Here is a 23,507-nt window from a genome sequence, read left to right as displayed (position 1 = left end):
TTAGTTTTTACAAATTGTAATAATTTTTTTTGACAATAAAGCATTTCTCTCTTTCTCTCTCAGAAATTTCAACGTAATGCGAGAATTTAAATTTCCATAACCAACACTCCTTCAATCGTAGTAGTAAGCATGTCAAAAATTAAAATCTACACCTTTCTTAAAAATCTGCATGGAGATATCTAAAAATCACATCCGAATTGAGTAAATACGAGGAGTCTCTGTTTTCAACTTCAAAACGATAAATCTCGACTCCTAGTGATCCGTTGATTTCCTTTTATATACTTATCAATCAAACATAACATTCACAAACAGATTTTACCTCCCATCACTTGCCAATCAAATATCAATACATTGGTCACGTCACCCAGGTAACTATGACTATCTTATTTCTTTATATGGAAAATTTGCTATTCCTCAAAACTTTTCATTTCACAAGTTAACACTCTCTCTCTCGAATGAAAATTCATAATTTCAATAGACCCGGTGGTCTCGAACCCTCTTGTTCAATTCCAATTCACAACATAGAAAAAATTGTCATAATGACAAGAAATTTCGAAAATGGGAATTAAAAAAAATCACCCTAGCAACGATCATACTCGAATTATTCATTAAATAGGAGGCGGTCCAGTTCAACAATTACAATGATCAAAATGATTTCGGGCGTTTTGTGCTAGAAGAACTGAAGAAGAAAACTTTGAACTTGAGAAAGACAATTCTTCAACATCACCCCTACTTGCATGCGAAGTTCGAACCCTCTAGTTAAACTTTTTCTGACCAAAAAATAAGGAAATATAACAAAAATGACCATAAAATGGAGAGGGGTGGAGATGGAAAGTTTCGACCTTAGACAAGAAATCATCTCGCAACTAATTGAACCTACATGTGAAATTTCATTTTTCAGTCGCTTTTCGTTTGACCTGCAGAGGTGAGCAAAGGGCAAAAACCACTTTTTTGCACTGTGATCCCTCGAAATATTCATTTGTTTTCAACCAAACTCTAATAACATCAATCCGCCGCCAAAAAAGGCATGTATGCTAATTTTGAACCAAATCGGACCCATAGCAATTGCTCGAGAGACGAAAATAAGAATTGTAGCTTAAACAGATATATAGATGTATATATATATATATAAACTACAGACATTTGAAAAACCATCATAATCGTGTTCAGGAGGTCTCAAATCATGGGAAAAATGATCTGCCCCCCATTTTTCTTCTAGTCATGCCTACCGTAATAGTCTAATTTTTCCTTGAAAAATTCGACTAAAAAGGGAAGTGCCGAAGATGATTTTTATGTTAGTATATACGCGCAAGATTCGCTGTGACTTTACAACAGTTGAGTAAAAACTTATAATTGTTTACATCTTATATCAAATATTTTGGTACGTTTTGCATAAAATTCATGCTCTTTATATTGGTTTTGAGTTTTTATATGTAGTTTATGTATTATCTTATGAGCAGAGCCAATAAATATAAAATAGATGTTTGAAAATTATTTTAAAATTAAAATTTTTGGTTAAAAAATGAAACAAAAAATTCTGCAGACTGTTTTTGCTATGTGGGGAATTTTTACTAAAAACACAGCGCAATGTCATGACAGATATTGTTAAATATATATTTTGGATTTTCTATCGATGAGCGAGATAAGATTTGGTTACCAAAAGTATATTGCAACAGCTACTCGAGAACTTTGAGAAGGTGGCTCGAAGGAAGCCACAAATGCATGCCGTTTACAAGAACAATGATTTGGAGTGAGCCTCAGAATCATGAAAATGATTGTTGCAATGCAAAGAGACCAATTTCACGTGGTAAAGGCACTTCACCTCCAGTTCCACCATTTAATGAGAAGGTGAAAAATAAAAATATTTCTGGTCTACAATCTCAACAGAGTCTTCTTTCTGCCTGCACATCTTCATCTTCATACACTTTGCCTCGATCTTCCAATCCAAAAAATTTTAATCTAAAATTCAAATTTAGAATTCAAAATTCTTCGCTGTGCAATATTATATAGATTAATTTTTATGTAAGGGAGTATAATATAATATAATAAATATACTATCAAATATTACATAAAAAGGAAATTTACTTTAGTTTAAACACAACTTTTGTGGGCGGGTTTTAATTTAAACATTATAGTCTTACATTAAATTGACATGCAAAGTTTAAACTCAACGAGTCTAAATAAAATTAACATCAACAGTGGTACACCATCATTAAACAAAAATTTTTAAAGCTGTCTGTAGATTTTACTTTACATTTGATATCACTAATCAGTAAATATTCCAATATGCCTAAGAACCGAATTAATTGATCCAGAAAACATTTCATTTACAATTGATTTTGTTTTGGATTTCCTGTAAAATTAGCATCAATGAGCTTATGCCACTATTAAAATACGGGTGCGATCTGTTAATTAAATGTGTCATCGTAATTTTTCATAAATCGATTAATTTTGAGATTTTGATTAGTTAAATTTGTTTGACTATGATCCAAATGAAAGGCGTTGTTTTATTCTTCGGTAATTTCGTTTGGCGACATCCTAAAATAGAAATTGTCAGATATCTCATCCCTTCGTGACACTCTATGATATACAGTGTTTCAAAAATTCATTTCAGTACATATTATAAGTGTTTATGTTTATAACTGTATAACTCCATCTCGAAACTATGACATGGCTAATGGAACACATTATCTTTTAGATGTTTTCAAAGCACATTTTGTATATCAAGTACGGTCCTTTTTCAAATATTTAATTAATGCTATCGAAATGCGGATATGCCTACATTTAATACTGACTTGATCTTCGCAATCGATTTCGGTTTAGTGAAGGTTAAACTCAAGATAAAATTTTCATGATTCACTAATTGTTTTTATTTATAACCTACTACAATTATTTCAGATAACTAATAGTATTTAATTTATAGACATAACTTTAGAGAGAAGGTTAATCTTCTAAGAGGAGTATGATAAGACAGAGTAACAAGTCGTAGTTTTTCTTAATATGAGAAAATTGTCTAATTTTGTATCCAATTTAAATTGGCTACTTCACCCTTTTGTCATAGAAAATAAACGATTTAGGTAATAAAAATTTCTATTAAAAATAAAATACTTTTTCACAACAATCCAAAAAAAAGGAAGAGTCAATTCCACAATACATAAAAGTATATTTTGATAAAAAATCCTTTGAGAGGCGATTGAGCAAAAAAAGCATTTTAGATTGAATCGATATGAAGTTACTGCTAAGAAGAGACAAGAAAGACTTCTTAGAAAAATTTATTGTTGCGTTTAAAATAACCATTATAGGACTTTCAACGTCAGTAAGTAGCTATTTTAGATAAATTCCGTTATTTTCAAACGATTCCCCACTAACATATTTTCTATTTACCACCATTTAATAACTTGATCCGCAATTTCATAGAAAGTGCACTAACATTCAGACATGTTCAAAGTTTGTTGAAACTACTGGAGTTCATTAACAGAATAAATAAACACATGCAGTAGATATATTTGATCAAGCCCATGAGGAGAGTTTCAAATTAGTTTAGGAAATGGGAATAATACAAAATAAGGAGATCAGAAACACAAAAGGAAAAAATAGAAAATTAAATGCAGTACAACTTTACCAAACTCGAACAAAATTCAGAAAGACTTTAAACTTGGGAGAAACTCGAAGTGAAATTTTGAATACAAATCTTCTGATATTGGTTTGCTATATGAACCGCTCCAAACATAAAGAAATTAATAGATTCCGAGATTGTGTTATGACATACCACGATTTTCGGTTGTACATTTAATTTTTTCCTTGTTACTAATTGTTTATGTGTTCTTTTGTGTTTGTACTTTGAAACAAATGTTACTTACAAGTTACTCATTTGTAACCAAACAATACCTCGGCATCCTTTCAATAAGGTTGTTGAAGTAGCCTTGAACGATTTTCCTCCACAGTTTGAGTGAAAATTCTTTCAATATCTGTGTTAGTGGTTGATAGTAGTTTCAGGCGCTGTGTAACTAGTCTTAAGCATGTTCGATGGGAATGAGTTCGGGAAATAGATGGAGCAGTGCCTAATTCGAAACACCATAGTGTTTTCGAGCACTATTGCTCAATGCGGTCGAACATTACGGCTTTAAGAGAAGAAACTGAGTCCATTTTCATTCACTTGTTGCCAATAAATCGGTACGGTGATGTTTTTATAAAGTATTAATAACTAAAAAGCAGCTGTGCCACCTCTTGTACTGATCTTCGTTTCCTGGGCACTTGAATCCGTACACGACTATCCATACTATGACACATTGTGGACAATTAGAAGCTTCATAAAACGCGTATGATTTTTCTTATCGAAAGCTATCGTGAATTTGAGTCTGTTTTAGCTGGAAATGAAATACCAGAAGAAGCTATTACACGATGCGACAAGTTCTCAGAAACTTTTTATGTGTAGATAAGTTAAAAAACGATGTTATGCGGACGTGGTAATTCTTGGTTGTCTACTTATAGGTCTTTATTCACGTTCAAAGTATCTCCATATTTTCAGATAAGAAGTTGCACGCCGCTGCAATTTCTGTGAAGACTACCAGACTCATTCACGCCAAAAGCTATGAGTTTACGTTTAGGCATTTTTTAAGTGGAACCAGTAAATGAAAAAGAATACAAGAGAAAAAAATATATTTTCAGTTTGAAAACTTATTAACAAAACTATCAGATAAGCAAGTGAATACCTGAGCCAATAAAACAGTTGAAAATTTGAATATGAATTCAAAATTTGCATCTGACGAGCAGATTATATTACGAAATCTGTAGGAATATAAAAAGATTGTGAAAGTTTTATTGTCTAACAGTGCCAAGGAAGATAGATTCCAACGTTTTAATTTTCATTGAAACAGCAAATATTTATTTACAATGCTGTTAAAAAAATATGAATTGCATTGGACATTTTTAAATTGATAACTCCAGGCTATTGAATAAGTTCCTATAATCGAACGAATAGTCACAACAAATAATGCTGAAGAGCAAACACTTACCGATATGAAATTGTTTTAAGGCGGCATGATATGTGAAGTTAACATATTCTTCCATCTTCTTACTAGAACAAAAAATTATCTTATGAAACGATGTTTGATAACTAATTTTACTCCATAAAAAAGATCAAAGAATTAATGAAATATCTACTAATATATCAAGCTGACAATCTGAATATACCACGAGGGCCGTTTGATGTAAGATGAAATGAAATGAAAAAATTACTTTATTATTAAGAATGTTTTATTTTTCAACATAATCGCATTTATCTCTTAATTTTTGGTCCTTTTATTACGCAAAATACTTGTATATCTATGCTATCACCTCTTCATTTTTCTCCTGTAAATTTAAAAAAAATAACTTCTAGCACTGCTTAATAAAGTAGGGACGCCACTGGAAACATATTATTCAATCAAATAGGAAGTATCTTTAAGGATGTCGCTCATAAGATAATGAATAATACAATATTTGGGTTGGCGACAAAGTAATTTCGGTTTTGTAGTAGAGAATAAAGCAATTTTTTTAACAAAGAATAGTTTTTAATCAATTAAAAACTTTTATTTTGCTCAATGTCCTTTTGCATCTTTCTTTCAGCTTCATGATTCCGCGCTCATAAAATTTCTGGTCCTTATCAGCAAAAAACTGAACCAGATGCGATGAGGATCGTCATCATTTGTGAAAGTTCAAAGAATTCTGCTAACTTCGAAATAAATGATAATCAGATGGTGCCAGATCAGGGCTGTATGGGGGACGTGGCATCACTTCAATGCTTCAATCAAGCTCAAATGGTTTCCCACGGGTTGCCAAAGATGTGCAAAGCCTTGCATTTTTATTGTGGAAGACTAAACCTTCCCGATTTGACAATTCGGGCCGTTCTCCTTATTGATTGTTTCATCCAGTTTCATTAAATGTTGACAGTAAACATTATAATTGATTGTTTTGTTCATTGGAAGCAGTTTAAAAAGCACAACACCTTTGGAATCCTACCAAACTCACAGCATGAGCCTTTTTTGTTGTTTTTCAGCTTTCGCCGTGGTTAGTGTTGGTTCATTATGTTTGCTCCATGATCTTTTTCGAACTATGTTACTGTACAAGATCCATTTTTCATCACCAGTGATAATTCTTTTCAAGAAAGGGTCAATGAATTTCTTTAACTTCGTGAGGTACCCAAATATCCATCTTCTTAACTAGCCCAAGACATTTTAAGTGTTTTTCATTTGTTGTTTGCGATATATGTAGCCTATTCGCAACCTCTCGAACAGTTATGAGACGATCCTCTTCAATTATGATTTTAATTAGGTCATAATCAACTACAGTAGGTAGACCAGGACGTTGCTGATTTTGGAGGGAAAAATCTCCAGCACGGAATATTAATTCTGATACGTGCGCTCTGTTCAGCAATCAGCACCATAAACTTCATATATTTCTTTGTGAGTCGCAGCATATTTCTCTCCTTTGCGGAAATAAAGTAAAATATGTAAAAAATGCTAGTTTCTGCACTCCGTTCAAAGTAAACCCACAACTAATAGCTTTAATAAAAATCATGCACTACTTGCTTCTAAAGTAACGTTAAGGCGCAGCACTAACATAAGTTATTCAAAAAATAAAGCAAGGCTCTCATCAGTAAAAAGCGAAAATACTTAGTTGCCAACAACTTTTTTATTACTTCGAAATCTGCTGCTTGTTTAATGGTGTTACTTTTTCTTCCAGTATTTTTCTCCTTAATTTGTCGCTGTGTATGAAAATTAGAGATTTAAAAAAATACGATTCCCGGAGAAAACAATTCTATTTCGTTAGTCCTTAGATAATAACTTGAGTGAATATCAAAATTCAAATTGGTAACTAAATTATGGAGCGTGTCCTTATTTCTCTTCATAATTCAAATGTCTTTTAAAGTCCTTGATATCAGATAAAATGATACCCAAAAAATATGAAAAAAAGTTAAATAGATTTCAACTTGGGAAACGTTTCTGTTATTTCCAGTTAACAACACCAATAGTAGAAATGTGCTAACTGGAACATCCAGGGATGACTCGGAAACTGTTCTCTGGGGAAATTTTGCAATTCAGTATCGTCTGTTCGCAACATTGCACTATATCTCAGTGGCACCCAGTTTGCCAATATCGTAAATTGTTCAACACAACAGATGGTCATTAACAAAATGAAAAGTGAGTTAGTTAATCGTTACAGCTAACAATGTTTGAAGTAATATAAAGTTGAATTAATTTTTGTGTCCAAAATTCTCTCATTTTCCTAACATGTTTAGTACAGTTTGACAAATTTTACGACATATCGATGATGGCACGTGCACTGGTTGTAGGAAGATAAATATTAAGTTTTTTCTATTTTCATATGAATATCTGATCAGAAATTATCTCTTTACAAGGAAAAATATTCCTTCCATAACTCTTACAATTTATAGACAAGTGTAATACTTGATACTCTGATGAACCAGGAAATCTGAAAATGAGTAAGCGGAACATATTAAAAGAAATATGAAGCTCGTCAGAAAAAAAAATTGATAAGAACAGTTCATTGAATAATGAATGCATGAATGCAAGCAGGAGCAATCTATAAAACAAAACTCTGTGTGAACAATTATATTGTTTCCGAAATGGCAACACATGGTACTTTATGTCACTGGTTTTCAAAGGATCAGATTTCGGATTTAAAGTGATTAACATTTGTTTCTTGTATCCTAGATTATCTAGGAAAAAAAATGACTTGCTTGAAACACGCCTATGTTATAATCATTTAGTCACATGAATGTTGTTATCAAAACAGAAATACGGCTCTCCCTATTTTTCCTAAAAAGCATATCGTCATTATTTTTAAAAAATATATGGAATCTGGACACACGTACTTGTAGTGTTACTCAGTGCATGCCGTCATCGAGACAAAACAAAGGAATCGTGAAATTTATCTGCCTAGTGATTATTTGGCAGTAATTAGAGAGGCTCGACGCAATCCAAAGCCGTATGAAGCAATAGACTAGGAATATCCGTTTTTTTGCTCTTGTGTAGTATTTAAGATCCTCTTCTATAAGACAAGGTAGACAAAAGAATGACCCTACGGTAACAGACATTAAAGAAATTATATATGGCGATGGAAAAATAGCTTTGATGGACGTTGGGAAGATTTCCAAGTAAGAATCAAGGAAATACTAGTCATAAACAGTTATCTACAGGTTCACAACCAAACATTTAAAATAACTTTTCCAAAATGGAAACATCTTGAGAGATGTGAGGTATGAGAGATATGATTTTTTACGGTAATTTGCTTTTTGGATACCTTCTCCAATATTTAGTTTATTTTTTCTACTGAATTCTAAAAATAATTTATTAAAAACTAAGATAAAAATATTCTGCTCCCGTGTGGCGCAACTCAGTCTACTCATAACAAGTCATATTCCCTTAAATGAAACTCATGGAAAAATATCTATTACTGTAGAAAATGTACCCCAAAAATGAGTTTACGTTTCCTTTAATCGGAAAATTTGCTATCAATGCTATTGAGAGGACGAAACAGCAAGTTGACAGAAAACATATCATGCCTGGCCAATATCCAGCCCCTTGGCACTTGGCTTATTGAAAAAGCTTCGTTCCCCTGAGCCCATTTCAATCGCGACAAAGACCCACCGTTTCTAAACCTAAAGAGCATCGTATCACCTAATGTATCCGAACCTGAAGAAGAGCTATCGGCGAAATATGGCCTTCTTTCCCGATTTGGCGCATCCTTGAGAACTGGAGCTCTTTAATGTGAAACGATGGCAGCCAAGTGAGAATTAATCACCACGAAGGACATCTTCGACATCTTATGTAACTGTGAGACCGTTTAAGATTATGCTCATTCGTTAGTACGCACTTGAGACATATAAGGAAGCAGGAAAATAAGGAAGAAGTAAATATGAACTAAGTCAAAAAGACTTATATACCAAAAAACACCAGGAGATAGACGATAAACCTGGCAAAGGCAACCCTCACTAACGATAAACTGAGACGCAGCAATAGGTAATGAGAGATAATAGAATCGCTCAAAATGCGATTATTGATGAATGGTGAAGTATGATAATAAGTTGTTGTCTTTTGTTTTCATGTTATTCTTAAAGTAAATTTCATTTTAATAATGTGTTCTTACTCAATTTCTCGGTGGTGAAAAAATTTTACTTATGAGATATACAAGCGCTATGACACATTACTTTTAATGTTCTAGAAAATATTATTTCTGTTCTACTATATCGCTAATACCTAATTTGGTTTGAAGATTAATATCTTTGAGTAAATAGCTTATTATATACATGCTTTCTTAGAAAGATCTTACAACTAAATACTAAAAATGATAATTAAGTGATTTGAACCATAATCACGTAAAAACTTTATATTATATTTAGAACGCTTCCAATTTAATTATTTATTAAAAGCTAGTTATATTCTTGGTTATTCACCGGATGACATTTTGATATATATGTTACAAAACTTTGCAAGCTTTCTCTGCAAGCAATTTCCACTTGAAATTAGGAACCCACATCCTGATTGACTTAGACCACCACTTCAAAATATCTGCTGTGCGAATGTGCTCTAATAAATTTTCTACTAACATGCGGAACTAGAGCATTATGGTTTCAGTCCGGTTCAACATTAATTTAATTTATAATTGGCACTGGTGCCTTAAATATGAAGGTCCATATTTGCTCACATAATTAAATTTGTATGTAATTTGTTTTTTGAACTAATCCAACTGTGTAATTTTCTTGTGTTCAAATAGAGACCATTCATTTCAGAGAATATTTGCTATTTATTAATTTCGGATATTTGTACTTCTGAGTATGTTTACTTAAAATAGTTTATAATTGAATATTACTAATACATGATGTTATTTTATCAAATATCAACGGAATAAAGGTATTTGAAAAATTGTAGATAGAATATATTGAAGATATTTTCAAAATTAAATAACATAAAAAATCTACGCAAAAGAAGCAACATTTAATTTCACAAAATGACAAAAATATGTTACAGTTAAAGCCCGATTTTTAGTTTTCACAAACCCCTTTCATTAAAACTAGTTTTTACTAATCACAACGCGTGAAAACAAGTTTTTTTAAATTTTTGACTAGGAAATACTAGTTTTAACAAGGAATTACTAGTTAAAAGTGTTTTTCATCATTTAACAGAATGATTGGTGTAAAACTAATTTTTACCAGGAAACTCTACTAGACAGTGTTTCCATTTTATGGTAGAAGAACATTAAAAACTCATTATTTTCACCATACTGAAAAATGAGTCACGTGAAATATAATATTTTCCTGGATTTTTAAATAACATTCAACATTGCTGCTTGTACAAACAGCGATTAGAAACTAACCGTACCATGAAATTGGTCTACTAACTTTTATTTAAGCTGCACTAGTACACTGCTACGAACTCATATCCGCCCTGGAACCGGTCCTACTTGGATATAGTAGAATTCTAAAATTTGGCGACGGCGTTTGTGTGGCGCGGTTTAGTTCAGTTTAAAATAATTAGTCGTAGTGAACAGAACGAATTAGCAAAGTAATCGAAGAATTGAAATAAATTATTTAATTAAGTTAAGTGATAGTGATAAGTGAATTATTTTAATTTAGTTAAGTGTTGTGTATAGTATTTAAATAAATAGAGAATGTAAGAGACAGTGTTGATTAATTAACCCCACGAATAGAAAGAGTGTAGATAAATTCGAAAAACATTACACAATACAAATAATGAGAGGATTTAATCCCTCTATTTCTCTATACATATTGAATACAAATTATTATAAAGAATATATAGGTAATGAAGCAACTTATTCTGCTATACCGCTATAGATGTCGTTGCTGGTTTCGACAAGGAACAGTGAAGTAAGTCACTGTGTCTTATATAATGAAGTCAGTCCGGAGTTAATTCACTTATATTGTGACACATGTTCAACAATTCGTGATAGTTTTATTAAGTATTTGAAAAATAAGTTTTTCGTAGTATTATAATAGCATTATGTCGAACGAACATAGAAGATTTTAGTGAAAGACAATAAATGTTTGAATCATTCTGGAATTCAAAAGACTTTAATCTGTAAAATTCTTATCTTTACGCATTGGTGCAAAAAATGGCAGTTAACAGAACACGCTCCAAAGATCAGTCACGTGCAGGAAAAAAGTATCTTTTAAGTATTTTCTCAAGTCGAAAATAAAGACACACTTAGTATGTAAGAAATATTTTTTAAAGACGTTCCAAATTAGTGATGGAAGATTATATCGATGCCTGTCAGAAAGCGATGTCTCTCATTCTAAGGATAAACGAGGCACCACTAGTAGTTCTCGAAAACTTGATGATTCTGACATCATAACTCACATCCAAAGTTTTCCAGCATACCAAAGCCATTACACCCGAAAAAGTAATCCTAACCCAAAGTTTTTAAATCCTGGGTTAACTATACGAAGGATGTACGATCTCTATAAAGAAAAATGTCGGACTGAAATGATTGAAACTAAAAAATATAAATACTATAATAAAGTTTTCAACACCAGCTTTTATTTTAAAATAAAATTCAATGACAAGGAATAATTGTAGACTATGGTGATGGCCTTCCAATAGAGAACAATGTGCAGTCAGTACACAACAAATAGTCACCCTAAAAGATGTATTGAAAAAACAAAAAAGAGTTCAAACAATAGTTAAGTTAATTGGAACAGAATGCATGAAGATATTTTGAGATCACTTGAGAATATTAATTAAAACATTCATAGAATTGTAAATTCGTAAGTAAGTACTTGTGGACCATTTCTGTAGCTGATCAATAATCACTTTTGTTGCTTCAGTGGCACATCGATTGATATTTTATTAGGACATTGATACATCAAATGATTGTCCAATAACCCTTTGATATGTTCCTGTTGCATAAAATAATAAGGCTGCAAATATGTTTCCCAAGGGCTGTAGATCTTTGTAATTATTGAAATTTCTCATATATAGACCACTCTCATCGAACAAAAAAGAACTAGCTCCTTACTCAATCTGAACAACTAATTCAAGTGTTCATCAGTTAAAGAAAAAGGAATATATTTTATGTATTCAAATTTATTCTCAACTTTCAAGATACTGTCAATACATAAAACATACAGTTGAAGCAAGGTATTAGTTTTACAACTATAGTCCCAAAGATGACCGAACAGTGATTCTAGTAATATTGTTCGCATTGCTTTCAAAGCTTTTCTACAATGAGAATTCTAATCATCAGAGTCCGCAGGCAGAATTTGGTTTTTTTTTTCGGCGGAAGAAATGCATTTACTTTAGTATTGGAGTTGTGGTTCATAATTCCCCCTACCAACTAATCCTCTGCCCCTTTTTCCGAACATCAACCAGGCACTGTTTAACACATTTCTTCTGGCAGGGCTTCCTCTTTCGCCCTTTGGGCTCGCTCCTTTCTTTCTCTTTCTTTTGATGCGCATAATTACTTGATTGTATTAGAAAACGGATTCCAGTGGTTCTCTTCTCTTAACATCTAGTGAAAGCTCGCCGATGTGTAGCTACAATTCCTCTATGTTCACAATAGAAAAGCGTGAGCAGAGCAACATTCTGTACTCCACCGCAGTGGAGAGAATCCAGCAAATTCCTCTTCTTAATCTTCTGCAAGTTGCGCGCAACATACCTATATCCGGATAGAAATTGAATTGGATAATACCCAATTTTTCGATGGCACTGTTCTAACGAAGGCTGCAGGCTTGATATCAAACGCTTTGTACACCTCCCTCTCTCATCTCGCTCCTAAGAATTCTGCCATTTTTCTATATTGCGAGTCCTTTCCTCCTTTATTTTATTCTCACTCCGAATACCCCCCTATGTCAGGTATATTATTTCCAAAACAAGAAGTTTCACCAGCATAACTCCCGCTATCACCATTATAGTTGGCTCCGAGACCGAGACTTCGATAAGCAAAACCGACTCTCAATGCTACTCTCCTCTGCACTTGTGCTGGTCTTTTTTGGCTATGCCGTTCGTTTCGAGCTACTCACCACCCACTCGATAAGGACCAATGTTCTTGACCCTTTTTTCGTGAAAATGACAACTTCCGTCGTATTTAGGAGTAAAGCAAGCAGCAAAAGTGCCGCTAAATCGTCAGCATCACTTCCATTCGGAGCCGTCCCTCCGGGGACGGTGATGAATATCTATTTTTTCTGTCCAGTGCATTTTTCTGCAGTACAAAGTAGATTAAAATATAATTTAGATTCTTTCTTCCAGTCTTTGTATTGAATGTAAACAGAATTCTAGGCGTTTCTGCTCTAGGTTTTCTATGAAGAAATGAATTGATAATGATTTGAATGATTTACACTATACATTATTTTTAAATCCTCTAGTAATCTTCGACAGTATATGTCAAGTTTACGTGATGTGATTTTTAACCCGAACGATCAATTCACAACAATTATCAACATTTATTAGTACCATTTTCTTTAATATATAGGAATACCAAAAACCGGTACAACAAATTAGTTTAACAATAACCAGTATTTTGCATCTATGTGGGAGTGAAAGGAATTACAGTGAGCGTCAATTTGGTCCAAGCCGAAGAGTTCTCAATAGATACGTTCAATTTCTCAGGAAGAAACCAGTTGAAAGCAAAACTGAAAATAATAAAAAAGGAATCAAAAAGAAGTTTATGTCCAATCTTACACACGAAGAAATTCCTCGGAATTTATTACTGTGAAATATCAAATAAATACATCGGACTATTGAATATTGAGTAATTTGAAAGAATAAAGATTAAAAACACGGGCAAGAGCATCAATGCTCTGAAACTGAACAAAGATCTGTAGCATTTAAGTTAAGCCTAACTCCAGAAGAGTGGGACACAATAGTTATTTTAAGTCGCAGTGCATCAATAAACCCCTTATATATCATTTTAATCAGTATATTTTACTAATTTTTGAGGGTTCATATCTCAATCAGTTTTGTGAAGTCATCAATAAGCACTGGGTAACAGGTCTTAATTTACAATTAAAATTAAGAGTATGTAAAGAAAGTTGTTGAAACCTCGGTGTATGGTAATGGCAACAAAAAAAAATTAAGTGATGCTCAAAAATATATGTTTTCTTGGGCATCCAATAAGATTATTGTATTCAATATGATAAAAGTAATATCATTTTATCCCATGATACCAATTTATACCGTCGTGAAGTCAATTCTTTTGTTATATTTCGAAGCTTCTTTATATCGGCAAGTCTAAATTCAAAATTTTCCCGTCCCGTTGAATTCACGATACTCGAATATTGTTTCCACATCAGCTTACTTCATATTTCACATTCGATAATAAAATATGAAAAAGTGAAAAAAGCGTTAGTGATAATAATAACAACACAGTGTTCTTTCAGAAAACTCGTTTTTGTGTCTATAACTAGATTATTTGACAGTACACGTATAGTACGGATGAATTGGGATTGAATTTCAAAGGACGTATTCAATAAGATTTTAATTTTTTTTATTCTCACCTAATCAATGATGGAAATTCCTTTGTTCAATTTATGGCTCATTGTTTTCCTCACGCATTATCCGCGTAAGAAAGTGATTTGAAAAAATCTTGCTACTACAATGTACATAAATGAGTTTTGTATCCAACCATGTGGTGTCTGGTCGTTGACAACTTAAACCTTGACATAAACAAGGCGGGCTTGTGAACATAGTGTGTACATGGTCTCATGTCAAAGACCTTGCGACATGTAAATCTGTGGAGTCAATCTGAAAAAGATGGTACTCCTAATTATAACAGGTGAAATATCTATGGATCACTCTGAATTCAACTCTGCATTGATACGTGGATACCAAAATAAAGAACGCTACATTCGTGCACATTGATGGTTTAACTTTTTTCTCACCTATAATGTGGCCCTGTAAGGGGAACATAGTCATAACGACCGAAATAGTGTGCTCTTGGATTGTGCTGCACTACAAAAAATTCCACTGAACTGTTGAGTGATGGCTGCAAAGTCCAGCTCGCTTGAGTGCTCGGTTACTCAGTCAAAAAAGTCAACTTGATTTGATCGCCACATAGGAATCAGCAAAACCACCAATGAGCCCAGAGCCCATTCTTGGTGTAGCTCAAAGTGTAGCTGCGTATTCAGGAATGAAATAAGCTAAGGCACACATGTATGGATATTCGGCTTGTATTACCAAACTACTGCTCCACTTAAACAGGCGCGAAATTCGATAGGTGACTGGCCTTTTAATCGAACTCGCCATCTATTTTTATACGATTCACAAAGCTGTTGATGCGTCGAAAAAGAATAAACTGCGGACCAGATGTCGATACAGGTTTAGAATACAGTTTACTTAGTGACGTTCAAGACATAGTGACTGATTAGCTTGTTAAAGGCAATCAACATTTGGTAGTTCTAGGTACGCAACGATCCATGAACGCCCAATAACTTAACTATAACTAGCACCTTAAAATCTCGGAATAAAACGTTTTGAAGGAAAATATCTTATAAAGGTTGTTGTTCGCAATCGAAACATAACTTCAATCAGTAACTGAACCTACTAACATCAAGTCTTCCCTCATGGAGGGAAACTTAAGCTTGCACATACATCGGCAAATATTTTAAAGGTTTCTCGAAAATACTTTTGTATTTTCATATATATCAGATAAAATATTCGGAGCTTTTGATCTGAACTGAAATGTGAAAAAAAATATTTAATAGTCTTTTTTCCTACCGAGAATGATATTGGAAAAAAGTACACATCATGAGTATAGACCTGATGAGTAACGTCTGTTCAATGATAAAGAAAATGACAACGAACTTTTCTTAAATTGACTGCACTATCACGCTTGCAAGAGCTACGCATAAAAAACGTTGGCTTCGTACATATATAAGAAAATAGATAAAAGACAAAAAGTTTAAATTACAGCCTGACAGGCGTGAAATAATATTGAAGGCTTCGACGACAAGAGAACGAAATAACTTAAATATTTATAGTGTTCTGGAATTTTATAGTGATCGTAGAGCCAATTCTTGTAGGAGAAAAAACGTACGACAATAAAAAAGGAAATATTGTAAGGGTTTCAACAATTTATTCCAGAAATCAGAGAGTATAACTTTCTACTGAAAATTATCAATAATCAGTCGAGTGCTGCTTCTATAACCAATCGAAGGACCTAAAACCTTGATTCTCCAGGCCGACCATCATAGGTCTACGTTGGGCGTGACAAAAAATGGTGGTTTACAAGTGTAAGCGCGGATCCATGAAAATTTATTTGATTTCGATAGCAAAGAACTGAAATGTTGGTTTGACTTCCCCTTCCAATATAGGCAGATAATATTTCAAGAAGCTCAGCGACTGTTACTTGTAAAAACTTGCTTCTTCCATATTCAGTACGTCGATATTTGTCGTTGCCGCGCCGGTCGCCGTCCTGTCCGTAACGCTAGTTCAGACATGTAAATTAATATGACTTGTGGTGTACGTACTTGCAATATTGTATGAACTTGTTTGAATCCTCACCAATATAAATACGTATGTCAAAGATAAACGTTACGAATTTGTTTCCGAAGTTTCATAAAGTGAATTGATAGTAGTGATTGCCAATGTCGAAAAAGTAAGTACCTACCTACCTAACTATTTTCTATATGCATATAGTTTTATATTATATTTTATTAATCTTACAATTTATTTTAAACAAAGAATGGAAATTTAATGGAAAGAAATCTAATCAAACCAACTTGCTATATGATATAGGTATATTTATAATATATTATTTTATAGAAGTATGGAATTTCGGTCTTTAATTTTCACTACCTACATACATACATTATTTTTTACAATGTAAATTTTATATTGTAATAAGTATATGTGTAGTATTCAACTACTTTAATTGAACTTGAATTATTAGTACTTTATTGCCTATTTAATTTATTTATAATTGAGTTTGGATATCAAAATATTGTTTTTCTACATCCATTATAATATTCACATTTATTTTTCATTCATTTGCATTCATAAAGTATATAATTGCTGAATCGGTGAAAAGCGTGAAAAAAGAACCGTATCGGTTAATTTTTTCACGCTTTTGCGTTAAAAAAGGGCCGTAACGTGTCATCTTTTAACGCAATTATAAAATTATTTTATCAAAATAGTGGACTATGAACGTTTTATTTCTCATATCAATTCGTTTCTCCGATGAACTGGCACACTTTTATATCTTGATATTCCTTCAAGAAAATCCGTTTTGTGTCTAATTAAAAGGAGTGTAGTATTATTATTAGTGATGGAGAGTAATAGTGAAGAAATTTTAAACTGCATACCAGATATTGTTGAATCGACAACTGCAGTGACTATGAATCTTCTCCCTGAAGAGTCCAGGGAACAATATTTAAAGGAATATAATTCTAAAGTGGAAGTCTTCAATACTTTGGTCGACGTAGACATCAGTAAATACTCGAAACTCATTGCATATTTGAAAAATAAATCAGTTGTCTATAGACCCAAAGAAACTAAAACATTTGCCCGAGAAGAAATTAATAAGTTTCTGTTGCAAGCTCCACACGATCATTATCTCATGCATAAGGTATGACAGCAAAAAATTTTAATGTAAGCTTAGATATGATTTGTAACGTCTTTCAGGTTGCTTTAATATTCGGAATCGCAGGAGCTCTGCGGAGGGAGGAATTATATAAAATGAAGTGTAACGATATTAATAATACCGAAAATACTTTAATTATCACAGTACCTGATAAAAAAAACTCATGTTCAACATTGATTTACTGGCATTGGTGAAATATCTGACAATAGATCAAGCTTGGTAAGCACTTATAAAAAATACAGAAACCAACGACACACAAATGTCAAAACAGATCATTTCTTTTTGCAGTATGGAAATGGAAAATGCAAAACTCAAGTTGTAGATACCAATACCTTTGAAAAAACTCCCTCGCTTATCGTAACATATTTGAATTTACCTTGTACAAAAAACTACACTGGGCATATATTTCGACGCTATTCGGCTCGGCGTCTCTATTAGTGGATTCCGGTGGTGATACAATTCAACTCAAGAAGCACGGTGGAAATCCAACAAGGTTACGGAGACGACTCAATAAAAGATAAAATGGAATCCGCAGTGAAAATTGTAACTTTCACGATCCTACCAACTATACGTATAAGTACTAGTACAACTATAGACGATGTTTTATCTTTGAACTTCTCACTTCACTTCTTCACTTCAAATTAATATGGTCACATTTGTAATTTTGATATTACTATTAGAAAATAAAAATTGATAAAAGTTTAGTCGATTTTTTTATGTCTAGACGTAGAAAACGTAGAAAAATTTTTTGTATGAAACCGTGAGTAAAACAACTTTTTTCACTCGTAGGAATTGCCAAACCGTCCTACTCGTGAAAAAATTATTACTTTACTCACTTGAGTGAATAACTATTAAAAACTTTTGTAGAATTTATAGAAATACATTAAAATATAATAAATAAATAAGTTCAGTCGCTTGGATAAAACTCTATTATGGATCTTAGCGGTCTATTGCTTGTAACAATAAGAAACAGTTTGGCTCCGGAACATTTGCTTATTTCATAATATATATAATAATTGATTAATCATATTATTTAAATCCTAATTATGACAACATCGTTGTCGAAACCGCTTGGATTATAAACTTTGCATATATTATATATTGAGTGTAAAACTATTTAATCTTTGCTTTCATAATCATATTCTGTTAGAATAGTCATATCCTAATTAGTTAGATCGTCATAAGATTACTAAAACCAAGTTTTTTTTTATTTACATGTAGGTAATTCCATCAAAGGCAGACAAACGATTGCTCACATGCCTTTTATGCAACAAAGTTTTGATCAATGATTCTATGAAACCATCAAAGCTGAAAGATCATCTAAGAAGATGTCTTCGTGACAAAATAGATGAAGATTTCCAAACATTGAAGGAAAAATATGAAAAGAGAACCGCCTTGCACAGTATACAATATCTCATTACTTATAGCAAAATCTCAAAAGAATTTCTCCTAGTTACAACACTATAGAAGACGTATTGATGTACTCTGATGTTGAAGTTTCTTGTGTTATTATCTGCAAACACCTCATTTGTCTATTCAACTGGACAAGTCAACTTTCTCTAATGAAGCATTATTATTGGTATATGTTCGATTTGTTATGGATGAAAAAATTTATGAAGAGCTACTCTTTGCGAAAACGTGGGTTTATAAACTATCAGACTCTCCGACAACATCTAGTAGAGAAAAAAAATTGAGTGATAGATTGCACCAATCGCTTCAATTTGTGATTATTACAGTTAACAAAATAAGAAGCAATGCATTGGATACGCGCTCATTTGCAGAATTGTACGATAATGATGAAGACTTCCAACGATTGCTGTTACATACCGAAGTACGCTGGTTGTTGAAAGGTGCTTGTTTCTCAAGATTTTATTTACTTTTTGACTTAGATTTCGACAGATTTAATCGAAAAATTTAATGACTTCAACCAATAGTTACAAGGAGACAGCCTCAATTCAATGAAAACAAAGAGTGTAATTTCCGCTTTTCTGGTTAAATTAATATTTATGGAGGAAAATATTGATCGGCGCAAATTTTAACTGTTTTTCAATTTAATGAAGATATTCAGACATAAGTTCAACATTCAATTGGTATTCTATAGATGGAAATACCACCATGGATCATAAATCCATTAGCAGAAATGTAACTGCAGGTTCACCGGATGCAGCAAAATTTAGAAAGTGGTCTATGAAACTAAAAAGTTTGGGAACCAATGCCCCGAAATATTTTTTTAAGCTTTTCAGATTTTCGAATACTGATAGATACTCCAGAGTATTCACTAACTTCGTAATCATACAAAGTTCACGTTATAAAGAAAAGAAGTATAGTTTCATAAGAATTAGGTGTATTCTAATTTGGAGAATCATCTAATTAATTAAAAGTAATGTGAATTCTTTATAAGGTATTTTCAGTTTTCCCAACTCATGCTCGACTTTTAATAGGAGGAGTCCAATTTAATATTGATTGTTCACCCCATTCTAGTATCAGCCGTACAAAGTTTAATTAATTAGAAGTAGCATAAATTCTTAGTTAGGCGTTTCCAGTTTTTACAACTTTTTCTTGATTTTCGATACCGAGAAATTTTGATTGTTCGCCGTATTAGAATATCAGCTGTATATATTCAACTAAAGTCAAATACCAATTCCTGATGAATCCACGAAGTAAGCAATGAAAACAATTACGATTTCACTACATACTATTACTATTCGATCATTTTCGGCTACTGCACAACAATTTTCCCGTGAAAAATAGATTGCAGTGTTGAATTTACTCCGGAAGAGCTTAGTTTGAAAAATTGCAAATCAAAGTCACGTATTGTTTTCCGATAAATTGCAGTCCTGTGTTGCAAGCTCATATAGACATGCAGGAGTGTGTCGATGACAAAGCGAGAGGTCCTCAAGCTTTTATTTCCGAGCGAATTCAATTTGAGGGAGGATTAATTATAGCGTTATATCTATTGAGCCAAGCTACTGGTTTAAGTATTTAACCCGATAATAAGGGAGAGTCAGCCTTGAAAAGGATGGATTGATTTTTGTCAAATATCTGCCAAACGGTTTTGATTGCAGAATTCATATTTTGTGAGTGATTATAAGACATTTGAATAATTAATTTCATGTCTTCATCTACTATTTGAATAAAAGATTTTGGAAGGAAAATTAGGGTAAGGTTAAATTGTTAAATCGTCTATCAAAGCTGCAAAGCTATCTCACGTTTGCAGCTTATCTGCTTGGAATTACCACGTGTAAGGGTTATTAAGTTACAGAAATTGAAATTGAAATGATTCGTATCAATGAGTCTGGGTTTTGTCTTCACTTCTTCTAAACGACGACTCAACCATTGTTATACTTAGAGATTAAGAGCTCCATAAACCTTGGAGCTTACATTATTATCGACGAAGTATTTCAACAAATGCTAAGTAAATTCAGAAGTCGTTGGCTCATTTATCAATATAAAATCAGTATATACAAATATGGCGTGCGCTAGAACCCAGATTGCAGAATCAGATGGTATAAACATAAAGATGACACAGTTTACTGCTAGTCCGGTGAAGAAGTAAATGGGTCAGCTAAGGAATGTACGTAGAAACCCATTTTCGACGAAAGGCAGCCCCCTTAGCTCGCGATTGGTTTGCCGTATGGAGTCATAGGCGTAGACGTTTATTTTTCCAACTATTATTTTATTTAAATCATCATTATGGTGGTTATTAAGTGTTCAATATTTTTTGGTTCGAAATGGTAAATATTTGTGTTTGTGCTTGAAAGAAAAATTTTCTAAAAAAATTATCGTACAATAGAATCAATATGCATTAATTGGTTCATTACATGACTAAAATTACACACATACTCGTATAATGTTGAAACTATTCATTATATTTTGACATCCCATTTATCGTCATTAATATTGAAGATACAAGAATGTTTTTTTTAACGAAATTTTATTAATTTCTATAGAACTTTTTGAAATCTCTGACAAAATCTGTCATCACCTTTCTCAAGTTAAATGAAACACCCTGTATTTTTCAAGTAGCATTTTTATTCTTCATTTCAATAATATATCAATACATGATTCAAATTGGTCAGAAAAACCTGAAAAACAGGCAAAACCTATGGAATTTTGAAATAGTGAGAAACAAAATAGTGTGATGATTTCCACCCTAATTTGCTGATCCCAAGTCACCCGATCAATGAATGGGCCAATGTCAACCTTCCCCAAACACATATGCACCTACAAGCTTACAAATCGCCATGTAAACAAAGAATTTTGCATTTAACGTGTATATAAGAATTTTTGTACGCGACAAACCTTTATCTTTACCAAGAAAAATCTGAATTTTTTTCGAAAGTATGAAAATTTTTTTACCCCATCCGAAAGTAGACACATTTGCACACCCTTCAGCAAACTGTCTTCATAGGTTATCGATAGTCCATATTTATAACTTATACAAGTTTCGTTTAAAGTTTATCCCATCCATCGGAAAACACGAACCCATACGGTGTAAGAGACAAAAATGAATGTGTCACATCAATTTTTCTTACTACCCAGATCTCTGCCAGGAAAATAAAAGGAATGTCAAAACTACTTTAAATCCTGCAATAGTTTATTCGCGATAAACAGCTCTTGAGATATTTGGTGGATTTTCGCAATCACGTTAGTGATGTTAGCACGTTAGCCGAAAAAAAGGTTTCCATGTGATGCAACTTTTGTATTAATATGCATTTGTACAGGTCAGTGAAAATAGCCAAAATGTCATTCCCAGTACTTATATTTTTCTTTAAAATATAAACCGATTATTCTAAATCTATTTAAATTAGTGAACCTTATTATAGATCCCATTTATAATGGCTCCAAAAGGAGTTGGAAATAAGGGACTAATATTCATAGTCACGGGAGAGATCATCTCAAAAATCAGTGACTTGATGAGAAAAGAAGCAGAACAAGGATATGTATTCATAATATTATTAAATTTAAGAATTCATTCAATTCAGTATTGGACTGTATAGTACATAAATAAATTATTTGGGAACGTAACTAACCAAATAACGGCTTGCAAATAATATTTTTTATCATGTTATAATTCTCCAACTTATTCATTGATTTTAAATGGCAGTGATGATACGTACGCCCCTGCCAGCGTGTTCGGCCCTACCTCAAACCATGACAACAACGAACACCGCGCATCGTCCGTGCTTGTAATGGCCCATTTAATTAATAATCGGACTCTCCTAAACACTGATTTTTTGATAAACAAGTTATCATCTTCAGACATCGAAGGTAAAATTTTCTTAGATATCTGAGGATGATAACTTTGTTAACGAAACGCGCATCAGTCAGTGTAGATTTGTGTGTTAATCTGAAATCTCCCGACGCAATTTGGATTTAAATTTTTAAAATTGGAAAAATGACTATTTTTGTCAAAGAAAGTCTATAAAGACAAAGGACGGTTTCTTTGAAAACATTTTTTTGCAAGAAACAGTCTTCTGAGACATATAATAGTTTATTTCGGAACTTTCCTTAAAATATTAGACTTACATTATTGTGGCTTGAAATGAAAATTTGGCATTCGAATTTTTCAATTATTTCTTTACACACTTACATAATTACTATCGCGATGTTGTCTGATATTTATAATTATTTTTTTTAAAAATCACTAGAACTAATATTTCAATTCTCTTCAATTGAGAATATAGTACCATGCAGCTTGGACTGGAAGTATGGCTTATACTCATCTGGTACCCATTGGAGTAGTATCATGAGATCTTAATATCTATTACTGGCTAACGGCATGAGAAAGAGTCCGTTTCATTTGGTAGTTGAGTTCAATTTCCTTGAAACGTAAGGTGATGCTTTATTTTTTATTGAGAAAAAAATCAAATCCTTTCCATCCACTCATCCGTGTTATTCGTAGACTTCCA

At 32.7% G+C, this 23,507-nt stretch overlaps 1 protein-coding gene across 1 annotated transcript in view; it reads right to left on the bottom strand.

The window, feature by feature from the left end:
• The window catches only part of LOC130442165 (putative polypeptide N-acetylgalactosaminyltransferase 9), a 243,610-nt gene that overhangs the window by 154,057 nt on the left and 66,046 nt on the right, over window positions 1–23,507 (bottom strand). The window contains exon 3 of the mRNA XM_056776266.1: window positions 5,016–5,077. The gene's annotated coding sequence lies outside the window, so the exon portion shown is untranslated. The remainder of the gene's footprint in view (window positions 1–5,015; window positions 5,078–23,507) is intronic.

The sequence above is a fragment of the Diorhabda sublineata genome, chromosome 1, assembly GCF_026230105.1.
Source record: "Diorhabda sublineata isolate icDioSubl1.1 chromosome 1, icDioSubl1.1, whole genome shotgun sequence".
NCBI classification, from domain to species: domain Eukaryota; kingdom Metazoa; phylum Arthropoda; class Insecta; order Coleoptera; family Chrysomelidae; genus Diorhabda; species Diorhabda sublineata.
The sequence above is the reverse complement of the archived record's forward strand: the minus strand, read 5'-3'. Positions and strand labels throughout refer to the sequence as shown.